We start from the raw sequence: 14,875 nt of genomic DNA, 5'->3' as shown, positions 1-14,875 counted from the left end.
GTCGTGAGGACCAACCTCCTCACTGAGGTACTCAAACCGCAGGCAATCTCCTCTGAGCCTCTCCTGCCGTTCAACAAGACTCTCACTGACGTTCTGTTTGGCACCTGTCCAAGTCTTCCACAGGCCACCCTGTGGATCGGAACGTGGCCCGTCGCCACTGCCCGGCACCGGGCAACCCCAGTTTCCTGTCCGTTCTCCCCACCCCTGAGAGCCTGGTGATCCAGGCCTCAACTTCCTAGACCGCATTCCCGACCGCCCCTCTGGATCGGGAATCCAAAAGGTACGACCAGTTGTTCTCCTCACTGAGTTTAGGGTTGCGGTCGGTCAATACCGCCTGCCTTTTGGGCCGTTACTCTCACTCTTGGTGGGATACTGTTGCGGAAGTGCTGCCGCAGTGCCCGGTGGAGGTCCAGGCAAAGCTAACCCAGGCCCTCGCGGAGGGAAGGGACGCAGCACGATATTCCAATCAGTGTGGGCTGGATACCACCGACGCGGACTCGCTAGGCAGGGCGATTGCAACGACGGTGGTGGTTCACCGCCACGCCTGGCTGAGGTCCGCCAACTTTTTGGGCGATGTCCAAGCATCCCTTATGGACATGCCCTTTGATGGCCATTGCCTTTTTGGCGACAAGGCGGACAGCGCGCTTGAAGGTTTTACATGACTCCAGGGCTATGGCCAAGTCCTTGGGCCTCGGCCAACTCCAGCAGACTTCCGCCTTTCGTCCCTTTTGTGGCCAAGGAGGGGGCGCCCCCTCACGTCCAGCTAGCCACAGGCCGCAGAACCCACCTGAACGCGGTCGCGGACGTGGTAACCGCCGTGGCGGTGCCGGGGGACACAGGCAAGGCCAGTCCACACCGCCCCTGCAGCATCTGCCTCAAAATCCTCCTAGTCAGAGTTTTCAGGCCCATTCGATGCCAGTGGGGGACAGGGTTTGCCATCGCCTCCTCCACTGGCGCTCCATCACATCGGACAGGAGGGTGCTTCAAATCGTCCAAAGGGGCTACTCCCTCCCCTTCGAGGCGACCCCTCCAGCCATGCCACCGCTGTACCACTGCATGTCGGGGGATCACTTGCACCTTCTGCAGGAGGAAGCTACGGCCCTCTTGGCCAAGGAGGCCGTCGAGCGCTTTCCTGGGCCACAAGTAGGACATGGTTGCTATTCCCACTACTTTCTGGTACCCAAGAAGGGCAAAGGGGGCCTACGCCCTATCTTGGATCTAAGGAGCGTCAACAGCTTCCTTCGGAAGGAGAAGTTCAAGATGCTGACTTTGGGTCAGGTCCTAGCTGCCCTGGACCCAGAAGACTGGATGGTAGCGTTGAACTTGCAGGACGTGTATTTCCACATCCCCGTCCTTCCGGCCCACCGCCGATACTTGCGGTTCATGTAGGCCACAAGCACTTTCAGATTACTGTGCTCCCCTTCGGCCTTACCAGCTCCCCACGGATGTTCACGAAAGTGATGGCGGTGGTCGCAGCTCATCTGCGCAGATTAGGGGTTTCAGTCTTCCCCTATCTCGACAATTGGTTGTTGAAGGCGGGCGCGCCCCAAACAGTCGTCTCCTACCTCCAGACTACGGCCAACCTCCTGCACTCGCCGGGGTTCTTCATCAACGTGCTGAAGTCACACCTGTGTCCTTCTCAGAAGCTCCTCTTTATCTGAGCGGTTATGGACTCAGCGCAGTTTCGGGTTTATCCTCCTGAACAGCGGGTTCGGGATATTCAGGCTCTGATTCCGGTCTTTCAGCCTTTATCCCGAGTCTCGGTCAGGTTGACGCTGCAGCTCCTGGGGCTGATGGCCTCCTGTATCCTTCTGGTGCATCACGCCCGGTGTCGGATGCGGGCTCCGCAGTGGGACCTGAAGTTTCAGTGGGCACAGCATCGGGGCAACCTGTCCGACTACGTCCGGATCTCAGAGGGCACTGCGAAACAGTTGCAGTGGTGGGTCACGAACCGCGATTGGGTCAGCGGCAGATCTCTCTCCCTTCCCCACCCGGAGCACGTAGTGGTGACAGATGCGTCCCTCCTGGGTTGGGGGGGCCACATGGGAGAGAGGGAGATCAGAGGCCTCTGGTCTCCGGCGGAGTCCCGGCTCCACATCAACCTTCTGGAGCTGCGGGCGATCAGGCTTGCACTGAAAGCCTTCCTTCCCTCTGTCCGGGGAAGTGTAGTGCAGGTGTTCACGGACAACACCACCACCATGTGGTACTGCAACTAACAGGGCGAGGTGGGCTTGTGGACCCTTTGTCAGGAGGCTCTGCACCTCTGGACAAGGCTGGAACACCACGGCGTCACCCTGGTGGTTCAGCACCTGGCAGGTTCCATGAACGCCAGGGGGGGTGAACTCTACCACCGGTGCATGATGGATCACGAATGGCGTCTGAACTCGGACGTGGCGCAAGGCCTCTTTCGGCAGTGGGGAGAGCCTTGGTTAGATCTATTCGCCACCAAAGAGAACGTGCAATGTCATCAGTTCTGCGCGTTGGAATTTCCAAGGCCGCACTCGCTCGGAGGCGCTTGTCGTCACGAGTGGAGCTGCGGTCTGTTGTACGCCTTTCCGCCTATACCACTTCTGCCCAGAGTGCTGAAGATCAGGCGCGACCTGGCCCAAGTCATCCTTGTGGCTCCGGACTGGGCACGAAGATACTGGTATCCAGAGCTACTCAGCATGTCAGTCGATCCTCCGATTCGTCTGACTCTTCAGGAGGACCTTCTGTCGCAGCAGCAGGGGACGGTCCTCCACCCGAACCTTTCAGCCTCCACCTCCATGCGTGGAGATTGAGCGGCGGCAGTTGAGGCCATTTGACTTGCCTCCTGAAGTATGTGATGTGATTTTGGCAGCCAGGCGTCCCTCCACAAAATCGGTACGCCTGCAGGTTGAACACATTTGTGGGATGGTGCACAGCAAAGGCAGTGGATCCTCTCTCTGCCCCCTTTCAGAGGTTCTCCTCTTCCTTCTTTCTCTTGCCCAGCAGGGCTCTACTCTGGGCACTCTTAAGGGCTACCTCTCTGCCATTTCTGCCTTCTTGAGGCTTCCTGATCAGCCTTCTCTTTTCAAGTCCCCTATTGTTAATAGGTTCTTGAAGGGCATCACGCACATGTTCCCTCCTGTTCCTTTCGTGATGCCTCAGTGGGACTTGAACCTTGTTCTTACATTTCTGATGTGCACTCCTTTCGAGCCACTTCACAATTGCCCTCTTCGTCTTCTTACTCTTAAGACTGCATTCCTGGTTGCCATCACCTCTGCCAGGAGAGTGAGTGAGCTCCAGGCTCTTTCTTCTAAGCCTCCTTTCCTTTCTGTCCATCCGGACAAAGTTGTTTTAAAAACTCGTCCTTCTTACCTGCCCAAAGTAGTTACGGCCTTTCACATCGGGCAGTCCATCACCTTGCTCACCTTCTATCCGCCTCCTTCTAAGGAGGAAGAGCGGCTCTACCGTCTGGACCCAAAACGTGCGATCTCCTTCTACCTAGATCGCACACGCCAGTTCCGGTTGGACGACCAGCTCTTTGTTGGTTGCGTGGGCGCTTAGAAGGGGCGGGCGGTGCACAAACGGACCATCTCTCTATGGGTCATGTTGTGATCAAGGTCTGTTACTCCTTGGCTAGGAAAGAGCCTCCAGTTTGGCTGAGGGTCCATTCCACTCGGGCCACGGCAGATACCACTGCCCTGGTTCGAGGAGTCCCCTTGTAGGACATCTGTCAGGCAGCTACGTGGGCCTTGCTGCACACGTTTGCTAGACACTACTGCCTGGACAGCCAAGTCCGGAGAGTTGGCTTTTTCGGCCGTTCCTTTCTCCAGGACTTTCTGGTGTGATCATTGGTTCGTAGACCCACCACCGGGGTTGGTATTGCTGGGGTATCTATTCTAGGGTAAGGAATCGAACACTAACCTGTTTCTTTCAGATGCACAAGTTACTTACCTTCAGTAACAATATATCTGTAAGAAACAGTAGTTAGTTTTAGATTCCTTACCGCCCCACCCATCCTCCCCGTTCTGCGAACCGATATCTAGGGTTAAGGTTCTTCCCTTTGAAGGCCCTAGTTTCATGGCACCAGTGTCGGTTTTTATCATGGCTCTGCGTTTCTGGTGCGGAAAAGCTGTGTATAAGAACTGACGTCAGCGCGCGAGGGCGACGACTAAGTACTCAGACGACGTCATCCCGGCGCCAACTACGCCGACGACAGACACGGAGCCGCAGACGACGCATACCGACACGCAGGGGTACTGCTACGCAAAACTTTACAGATCCAGTCTGACGCCTGGGGATATTCTAAGGTAAGGAATCTAACACTAACTACTGTTTCTTACAGATATATCGTTACCGAAGGTAAGTTACTTGTGCCACAGGAACGTCAACTGGGAGGAGTTCAAGATTTTGATGCTCGCTCAGGTCTTGTCTGCCCTCGAACCTGGAGACTGGTTGGTAGCGTTGGACTTGCAGGGCGCTTATTTTCACATCTCCGTTCTGTCGGCCCACCAGAGTTACCTGCGGTTCATCGTAGGTCACAAACACTTTCAGTTTACCGTGCTCCCCTTTGGCCTTGCCAGTTCCCCTCGGTTGTTCACGAAAGTGATGGCAGTGGTCGCAGCTCATCTGCGCAGATCAGGGGTTCCAGACTTCCCCTATCTCAACGACTGGCTGTTGAAGGTGGGCTCGCCCCAGACTGTCGTCTCCCACCTCCAGACTACGGCCAACCTCCTGCATTCGCTGTGGTTCTCCATCAATGTGCCGAAGTCACAACTGATCCCCTCTCAGAAGCTCCTCTTTATCGGAGCGGTTCTGGACACAACACGGTTTCAGCTTTATCCTCCCGAACAGCTAGTTTGGGATATTCGGGCTATGATTCTGATCTTTCAGCCTCTATCCTTGGTTTCAGTCAGGATGACCCTGAGGCTGCTGGGCCTCATGGCCTCCTGCATCCTGCTGGCCGATCATGCCAGGTGATATATGCGGGCTCTGCAGTGGGACCTGATGTTCCAGTGGGCGCAGCATCAAGGGAATCTGTCCGATTGCGTCCAGATCTCAGAGGGCATTGCACGACAACTGCAGTGGTGGCTCACAAACCAGGATTGTGTCCACAGCAGATCCCTCTCCCTTACCAAACCAGAGCACACAGTGGTGACGGACGCATCCCTTCTGGGATGGGGTGACCACATGGGAGAGGTGGAGATCAGAGGCCTCTGGTCTCCGGCGGAGTCCTGGCTCCACATCAATCCTCTGGAGCTCTGGGCGTTTTATCTTGTACTGAAGGTATTCCTTCCCTTTGTCCGGGGAAGAGTAGTGCAGGTGTTCACGGACAACACCACTGCCATGTGGTACTGCAACAAACAAGGCGGGGTGGGGTCGTGGACCCTATGTCAAGAGGCCCTCCATCTCTGGACAAGCCTGCAATATCAGGTCATATCCCTGGTGGTTCAACAAATGGCAGGTTCACTGAACGTCAGGGCGGACAAACTCAGCCGCAGGTGCATGAGGGATCACCCAAGGGGTCTTCGCTAGGAGGTGGTTCAAGGCCTCTTTCAACAGTGGGGAGAGCCTTGGTTAGATCTATTCGCCACCGCAGAGAACGCACAATGTCAACAGTTCTGCACATTGGAGTTTCCAAGGCGGCCTTCGCTCGGCGACGCTTTTCGTCACGAGTGGAGTTGCAGCCTCCTGTATGCCTTTCCGCCTGTACCACTTCTGCCTGAGTGCTGAAGAAGATCAAGCGCAAAAGGCCCGAGTGATTCTTGTGGCACAGGACTGGGTATGAAGAGTCTAGTACTCCAAGCTCCTGAGCATGGCTATTGATCCTCCAATCAGACAGCCCCTTCAGGAGAATCTTCTGTTGCAGCAGCAGGGAACGGTTCTCCACCCGAAGCTGTCCAGCCTCCACCTCCTTGCCTGGAGTTTGAGTGGAGACTGTTGACAGCTTTTGACTTTCCTCCCGAAGTTTGCCATGTCATCTTGGCAGCCAGGAATCCATCCACAAAAAGAGTATACGCTTGTTGAGGGAACAAGTTTGTGGCATGCTGCGCAGCAAATGCTGTGGGTCCCCTTTCTGCCGCTCTTTTTTACGTTCTTTTGTTCCTGCTTTCTTTGGCGCTGCAGGGCTCTGCTCTTGGCACTCTTAAAGGCTACTTGCAGCCATCTTTGCTTTTCTTCGGCACCTAGATCAGCCCTCTTTGTACAAGTCCCCTATTGTAAGTTGGTTCTTCAAAGGCATTATTTATCTCTTGCCTCCATCGCCTTTCATAATGCCTCAGTAGGACTTGAATCTTGTTTTGACTTATCTTATGTGTGCTCCCCTTGAGCCTCTTCACAACTCTCCTCTTAGGCTTCTCACCTTGAAAACTGATTTTCTTGTTGCGATCACTTCTGCTTGCATAGTAAGTGAGCTTCAAGCTCTTTCTTCTAGGCCCCCTTTCTTCTCAATACATCCATACAAAGTGGTGCCTCCAACGAGGCCCTTGTCACTTCCTAAAGTTGTCACTCCTTTTCACATCGGACAGACTATCACTCTACCCACCTTTTTCCCGCATCTGCACCCTTCCAAGGAGGAGGATAGACTCCATGTCTGGACCTGAAACGTCCTCTGTCTTTCTACCTTGACCGCACTAAAGTATTCCCGGTGGCGATCAACTCATTGTTGGCTATGTGGAAGCCAAGAAACGTTGGGCTGTCTAAGAGCGTACCATCTCAATATGGGTTGTCCTTGGTATAAAGATTTGTTATGCTTTAGCTAAAAAAGAACCTCCGGTGGGGCTGCAAGCGCACTTATCGACATCTGCCAGGCGGCCACATGGGCATCTATGCAAACGTTCACCAGATATTACTGCTTGGGTGGTCAAGTCTGGAGGGATGGCGTCTTTGCCCGTTCTGTCCTCCAGGATTTTCTAGTGTGAACTTGGGTCGCAGACCCTCCTCCGTGGTTGGTATCTCTGGGGTATCTATTCTAAGGTAAGGAATCTATAACTAATAGTCTCTTTCAGATGAACAAGTTACTTACCTTTCGGTAAGAGACATATATTAGTTATAGATGCCTTACTGCCCCATCCATCATCCCCGCTCTACGAACTGACTTCTAGGGATAGGGACTCCCCTGCAGGGCCCTAGTATTGGCGCACCAGTGGTCAGTGTCTTTCATGGCTCTGCGCTTCTGGCGTGGAAATGTGTGTCAGAACTGAAGTCAGCGCGCTGGGGCGCGTCTTAAGTAGGCACTGCAACTTCATCCTGGCGACCACGACGAAAGACGCCGAATCGACTGACGCCACCTTCCGACGTGCAGGGGTACTGCTAAGAGGAAACATTCTCTGGATCCAGTCTGACGCGTAGGGGTAATTCTAAGGTAAGGTAAGGAATCTATAACTAATAATATGTCTCTTACACATACATTGTTACCGAAGGTAAAGGACTTGTTCTTCAGTGGGGTTGGGGTAGGGTCAGTGTATTGTGTGGTGACAGAAGAGCATTTGGTGAGCGAGAGTTGAGGATTAATAAGAGAATGTTTTGGCCCTCATTGAGAGAAGGGCAAAGAAAACACTATTAGAGGGCTTGCTGAAGAAAGAGGAAGAAATGAGGGAAAGTTGAAGGAGACAATCCGTGTTACTGCTGCTATTTGTTTAAGTAACATTTGGGGATTAAGAATTTAGTTAAAGGAAGGGCAAGTTGGAGAAGAAAGGTTTTAAGGAGGTCTTGTTTACAGCTGTGGAATATATGTTATTTTATCACTGGAATGAATATACTTATCTTTGTTATCCAAATTTGTGTCTTGTCTTTCAGGTAATGCAATTGGGCAATAAGGCCATAGGAGGCACGTTTTCATCCAATCAGGCACTGAAGTGGTGATGCTGCACTTACTGGCTACAGACTGTCCTTGCTTTGGAGCCAGAGGATGGATGGGTGGTGCCTTCTGCATATTCCCTTCTAAGGGACAGGAAGAATGGGCAGCAGTGAAGCTTCCCTGGTCACACCCTCTTTCTACGGACTAGAGCTCACATTGCATGGTATCCCACGGGCAGTGTAGAGCACGACAAGACACAACTATTCCCTTTTCTGATTCATTTATTGGTGGGCGGGATTGCAGGGGAATTGTGTGGTTCTTTTTTGACAGTCCGGTGTGAAAAATAGAATGCAAAGTGGAAAATATGTACAGAAATGCAGCTGAAATTTCGAATTCCGAATTACAAAACTGAGTATTCAGCTGTTGTCTCCTTCCAGGAATCCATGAGCCATGCTAATGCCATTTGTTTCCATCCCATGTTTGCATCCAGTGAACTGGAAGGAAGAAGGGTTATTCTATTTCAGCTGGGGTTGAAGGTGGAAGAGGTAGAGGAGAACTCTTGTGTTTGTCATATAATATTTGTATCTGAGGATAACCAGTACAAAAGACTTGGAGGATAAGCCAAGGTCAAGTGCTGTGACAGGTGGGCTGAATCTGTAGCCCATAACGAGTGCTGTTGTCAGGTCTTTATAGAACTCATGTAGTATTGTCAAAATGAGTGTCTGAGTGAAAGTACTGCCTCCTATGGAGCACTCATCTAAAGAGTTCTAAGAAATGTTTCCTCAGGAAGATCTCAAGTTTAGGCATACGTGCATTTAAATCAGATTAAGTAGATGTACCTGTGCTTTGCGTGACTCTCTGAATAGGTGGACAGTATCACATGATTTACAGGTCTGTTACTTGATTTTCAGGCTTGGTCACTGAAGATTTGGGGAGGGTGTTGCAGGATTTGTAGGTCTCTGCCTCGTTAGAATGGCTTGGTTATTGAAGGGTAAGAGTGTTACAAATTGTCTGAACATGGCCTGTGCGTGTTCTGACTCCTGAAAAGATGTTGGTGTGTTTTGGCAGAATCTCGAGCTTTGGCCTGCCTTGGTTGGGCCTGGGTAACAGGAGGCAACATTTTTTAATATCAAATAGTGATTTATAGTTCTTACACTCTTTCCCATCAGTGGCGGTTAAGCTCAGGAAAACTGGTATTTTGAGGGTCATAACGTTTGTCAGCTGATCCCTAGCTTCAGTTTTACGTTTCACAAATCCAAGAACGCTGGATAACTCTCCATGGTCCTCTTCACAAGGACAACAGACGGGCTCACCAAATAATTCCCAAAACAGTTTGTCATTGGAACCATGACTCGAGACCTCATCTGGCTGCAGACTGCAGCATCCTTTTTGCAGAAACCTTACGATTTTCCTAGTTGCCTCAAAAGTACAACCGCACATTTGAACCCTTCTGCCTTTTACTTTACAGGAGCTCAAAATTAGTGGTGCATTTGGTGGTTCACATACATTTTATGGAGCTAAGAGTTTCAGTGCCCTGTGTTTTTTCCGTGTAAAGGCAATACACATAGTTGACTTCAAGCAATTAGCTGTAACAGTTTCTAGTAAAGTCTTCTCCTATCATTCTCAGACATCCTTCGATCTTTCAAATACATCCTCCATAATGTTCCAGGATCCAAGGTAATTTCATCTAGCATCCAGTTTAGGGAGATCATTGAGAAATCCTGCAGTTGCCATTCAGAGGAGTGACAAAAGAAGAGTTCCATCCCAAAACCTTCCAGCTACGTTTCATATGAGATTTAATATTTACTTCATCCAAGATGTATGATAATATCTGATGGATATTTCTAACTACAGATTCTTACCTTTTGACTTTTGTCAGGCGCATGACTGGATTTAGAAACTTCCTACAACAGCTTCTGCACAGCGTGAAGTGACACATCGGACTCCGCTGCGGCTTTGCCCTGCCTCCAGAATTGATCACACAGCCCATATGCACTGATGTCCGTTCCTTACTTTCCGTGCCCTTTGAGGCAGACCCATAACTCCAATACCAAACTTGTCATTCGTGTTCACCAACTTCAAAATAATCGCGAATAAGGTTAGCATCTGCTCGGTTTTTACCGGCATAACCAGTATTTTAATGTACAAAAATGTTGAGAATCCCCTAAAGCCAGTATTTATTTCCCCATTATCAGTACATAATTTAAACAATAAAATATAAGAAGAAAGCACTTTAAAATGTTTTCCTGGGTTGCCTTAATGACTGATAATTAAAGTAAATAAAGACAGAAAGACCATGTTAAAAATGAATACAGCTGATATTATATAAAATTCTATTGGAATATCTTACCTGGGTCTTTGCAGAATCTTAAAACAAATAACTGGTCTTTTTCTCTGGGAAAATGGCAAACATATTCTCGAACAGTGTGCAAACAGAGAAAATGTCCCCTCTGAAAAGAACAGGATTTAAAATGTGCCACACCTGGAGAAAACATGTTACACGCAGACTTGCATGTCATCTACCTTTGGTGCCCAGGTCCCAAGTGTGACTTAAGGTCTTGCAACTAGTGCTCCCTGATGCACTACAAGGCTATGGGGGAGAATGAAGTAAAGCTGTACATTGCCAAGTGCAAGAAGCGAGGCAAGTTACATTCAAAGGCCCAGTCCGAGTCACAATCCTCTGGTAAGTCCAAAGCGAAGTTGAAGGACAAATCGTAACTCAAGCATGAAAAAACCTAAAAGGGGGGGTTCAACCTCTCCCTGCCACTGCTGCTCAAGGGAGAGGTTGCTCAGACAGTGCTCTAACGATTAGACTCTTCTGCCTTCATCTGACTCTGGCCCCATTCCTCCGATAAGCAGATGCACTCCGAATTTCACAAGCTCTCGTCAACTTTACAGCAAGATGGGGCCTTCTAGGAGGCAGGACTGCAGCTTTTACGGATGATTCCGGCTCCCCGAGAGCAACTTCAGCCCCATAGATCCACTGGCACCCCAGTTGAACTCTTGCTAGTGGGGCCTTCCCTGACACCAACCGACTATGCTAGGCCCACACCAGCTCCTTTTTGGTGCCTGGCTGCACTTACACGTCTTTGCCAAAGGCCACTCCATTTCCAATAAGGTTGGCGCTGTCCTCGGATCCAGATTCAAGGCCAGTCTTGAATCTGGAAAAAAGTTTGTATAGGTATTGAGAAAAGCCATGCTACAGATTACCAAAACCATACCTTGAAATAGGAAGGTGCTCCAATAGTGCACATGCCTCGATGCCAATATCACTGATAGTTGAAGGCTATCCGATTTTTGATTCTGATGCTATGTTGAGTAATCAGCTCTTTTCCCATTATGATAAGGAGGAGGCAGACACTTTGCGTCCCCCTGCCTACTCTGATGCTGGTTGTGTTTGGATCTTCAGAATGCATGACTCCTCCCTGAGACCATTTGGTGCATCAACAGAATAACAGGCCTCTTTCAGGGTTGTAGTTTTTATAGATGTCAAGGTGTTAGAATTGTAGTTGCCCACTGTAGAAACTTAGGCTCACAAAAACATTGCAGCCTGGTCCTACTTCTGAACCTCTGCTGCCTGACAGAGTCATTGGTGGTGTCCTGGTCCAAGCCATTCTCAGTACCGTGAGTCGGCCTATTGCTGGGAGCCTTACAGATCTGCCTGTGAAATATAGCCTTTCTGGCACTGCATTTGATAGTTCCATGAAAATAAAGGTAGATTTGCTCTGTAAAGATAGTCATGCCACAACACGCTCCCTAGGTTTATTTATCCGATTTTCCGGTCTCTGCAGTAGCGCAGGCTACTTTCAAGGTCTTGCCTATTACAAGTGGTAACCTCTCAAACTGTTCATCTGCCTGCTCAGCCTTTTGCGGCTATATAGGATAAGGAGTTGCCAGAGGCTGTAGTCTTCAGCAAGGACAGAAATCCTCCTCCTCTTAATTGCCAGCGGGAACAGCTCCCAAACCACTCTAATTCCCCCTCCAGCGGTTGTCCAGGCTCATAGAGGGACAAATAAATTTTTGAATGGCCAACATGCATGCAGTTACCTCAGACCGATATTCTTGAAGGTTTATGACCTGGCTCTTCAACTGATTCCTACAGCACAGCGTCTGGATACCTTCTTGGGTGATTATCCATGCTATACAAGTACTACTTGACATCCCCCCTCTTCCAGTTACCCTTCCTCATGTTTGCCTGGGAGATTGGATGGTGCCTGGACTTGAAGGATGTGTACTTCCATGTGCCTTTTCTGCAGTCCCACCATTGTTTTCTCCCCTTGGTTGTGAGGTTGGAACACTTCCAGTTCATCATTCTGCCCTGTGACCTCACATTGGTCCCCCAGGTGCTGTGGTTAAGGTATGGTTCACGTATTCCCATACCCAGTGCTTAATTTGTGTAAAAAAACTACTAATCATCACACTCCTACAAGTTTAACAATTCAAACTATTTCAGGCTCCCAAAGCTATAAGAATGTTTTGAGCTGCAGGTAACAGTAATTCTTAATGTATATTGAATTAATAATTAACTGTTGTAGTACTCCCTAAATTAGCCAGACAGCGCCACCTTGTGGCAGACTGTCCCAAGCTCTGGTGTTGGCAATTAAGCGCAAGTGCCAAGCACTGGAAACCCCGGATAAAATTAAGCACTGCCCATACCTCGACAAATTATTGTTGAGGACTGGCTTGCCACAGTCAGTCTCAGACCATCTATAGTAAACAATCTTAGTACTATATGTTCTGGGGTTGTCTGTCAATGAGCCAAAATCTAGCCTTCAGCCGTGGCAGAAGTTTTCAGGGAGGGCCATTCTCCACACAATGACATTTACAGCCTTTTGGCCCCCTGCAGCGAGCCTGAGACATTCAGGTGTTGGATCAGTGTTTTGGGCTTGTTTCTGGGTTTGGGCCTGGAAGGTTGACGCATCTTGGTCTTCTAGCCTTGTACATCCTGCTGGTGCCTTTTGGCATATGGGGACTCGGCAGTAGAGTGCAGAAGGTTCTGCACTGGGGGAATATCTTTGTTAGATGTGTTTGTAAGAAGGTCAGGAGGGACTCGGCCCAACTCATCCTACGAGCCCCAGACTAATCTCAAAGTCTAGACTCCAGTCTGCTGATTCCGAGCATCTGCCCTCAGCCCCTTCTCCCTCTTTGGGAAGACAAGCTGTCCCAAAACCAGGCAAGGTTCTGCTCCAAACCTTCACAGCCAACATCTTCATGCAAGGAGATTTAGTGGAATAAGTTCTTGACCTACCTGTAGAAGTAGTGGATGTGATTCTAGCTGGTTGCCCAACAAATCAAAATATTTAGGGCTCTAGGATAAATGTGTGGCCTGGTGAGAGTGAGACACATTGAGTCTGTATGCTTCAGTGTAAGCTTTCTGAAGTACTTCTGTTTGTGCTGTCTTTGTTTCCACACGGTTTTGCTGTAGGCATCATGATCACACTTTCTGATGCACCCTTTTTTATGCCTCAGTGGGACTTTAATTTGGTCCTTACGTTATTAATGTGCATGTCTTTGGAACCCTGACAAAGTTGTTCTTTGAGGTCGCTGACCTCTAAGACCATTTTTCTCATTGCAGCTACCTTTTGTGAGTTGTTTCAGTGAGCTGCGGGCGTGGTCAGTTAAACTTTCTAATACCACCTTCCTTCCTGACAAGTTGGCACTTTGGATCTTGAATCCTTTCCTGCCAAAGTGGTGTTGCCTTCTAAGTGGGCCAGTCCATTAAGCTCTCCAGTTTCTTCTCTCTGACACATCCATGTAAAGAGGAGGAGAGGCTTGCCCAGTTGGATTCAAAATGAGCTCTTAGCTTCTATATTGATCGGACTAAGGAGCACTGGGTGAACGACCAGCCTTTCATTAGTTTCACCGGAATAAAGCAGGAAAGGGCAGTTTAAAAGTTAACCCTGTGAAGGTGGTTAGTTTCTGCATTAAGACATCCTATGCCTTGGCCAAGAAGGAGCCTTCTTACGTGGGTTTGAGTTCAGTCCACTATGGACAAAGCCGCCACTTTTGCACTGCCCTTTCTAGAGGTGTTTTGGTGCTGGGCACCTGCCAGGCACTTCTTCACTAATTCCGAAGGGACTACTGTATTGATATATAGGACTGTAAGGAGGGCCACTTTGCCCACTCGGTCATGCAGGACTTCCTGTTGTAAAGTCCACTCCTCAGACCCACCACCTTTTGTGGGTTTACGCTTTTGATATCTGTTCAAAAGGTTAAGAAAGTTACTTGCCTTTTGTAACTCTATTTCTAGTCCTCATCGACTAACCCTCCTCTGTTGTTTGGATTAGAATTCTGGTTGGCCAGAATGTCTAATTTTAGATTGAGCACACTGTCCAGCTACTAAATTGTCATTCTCCCAACGTCTGAGGGCATGGAAGTTCATTTGTAAACTGACATCAGGGCTCATATATGCAGGCCTGCATTGTCACTTTATGAGGCATGATGCTGATGCTGTAGAGTCTGGTGGTGACACCTGCTAGCAAGCAGGAGTTGTTGAAGCAAAGCTTTCTGAATCCAGTTGGACACCTGGTAGAATTCAGAAGGTGAGGAATCTGCATTTAGCCAGAGTATCCACAAGGAAGAGCGTTAAGAAAGGAAAGTAACTTGTTTAGTCTTGGCCGTTGTGCCTTTCAAAGCACATTATATCATTTGAAGATGTTGGGTTCTCCCTTTCTTGGTTAAAAGCCTTATGTTCAATTACCTTATTAAAAAAAATGTTTAATTAGTTTGAGGTCAATAGTCATAACCACACATTGATTATAAAACTACAAGACTGGCATTTCCAGGTCCATCAAAAATAACATATTACAACATTGCAGTACATAAGAGGTATAGAGCAATTATACAGAGGCCACTTTCCATCCTCCATACTTTGGGGGCGGTCCTCCATATACTGAGCTGCATTCTATCCCTTACCTTGTCACATAACCAAAAGACCTCAATACATCGCCACCCCTTTCGACCATCACGGAGGGAGCTAAGATCCTCAACATCCTCAGTTTTATTTCCAATATCTTTCTGTCTTACCTGAATGAAAAGGGCTTGGATTGGAGGACTTTGTGGTTCTAGGCGTTTAATTGGAGAATATCCAAATCCTTCAAACATTTACTTAAG

General features: G+C 49.1%; 1 protein-coding gene across 1 annotated transcript in view; it reads left to right on the top strand.

The window, feature by feature from the left end:
* Window positions 1-11,188, top strand: part of PPFIA3 (PPFI scaffold protein A3) — an 838,878-nt gene extending 827,690 nt beyond the window's left edge. The window contains exon 29 of the mRNA XM_086930190.1: window positions 7,762-11,188. The gene's annotated coding sequence lies outside the window, so the exon portion shown is untranslated. The remainder of the gene's footprint in view (window positions 1-7,761) is intronic.
* Window positions 11,189-14,875: the final 3,687 nt, after the last annotated feature.

The sequence above is a fragment of the Lissotriton vulgaris genome, chromosome 7 (genome assembly GCF_964263255.1).
Source record: "Lissotriton vulgaris chromosome 7, aLisVul1.2, whole genome shotgun sequence".
Taxonomy (NCBI): Eukaryota; Metazoa; Chordata; class Amphibia; order Caudata; family Salamandridae; genus Lissotriton; species Lissotriton vulgaris.
This window is presented reverse-complemented; position numbering and strand designations above follow the sequence as displayed.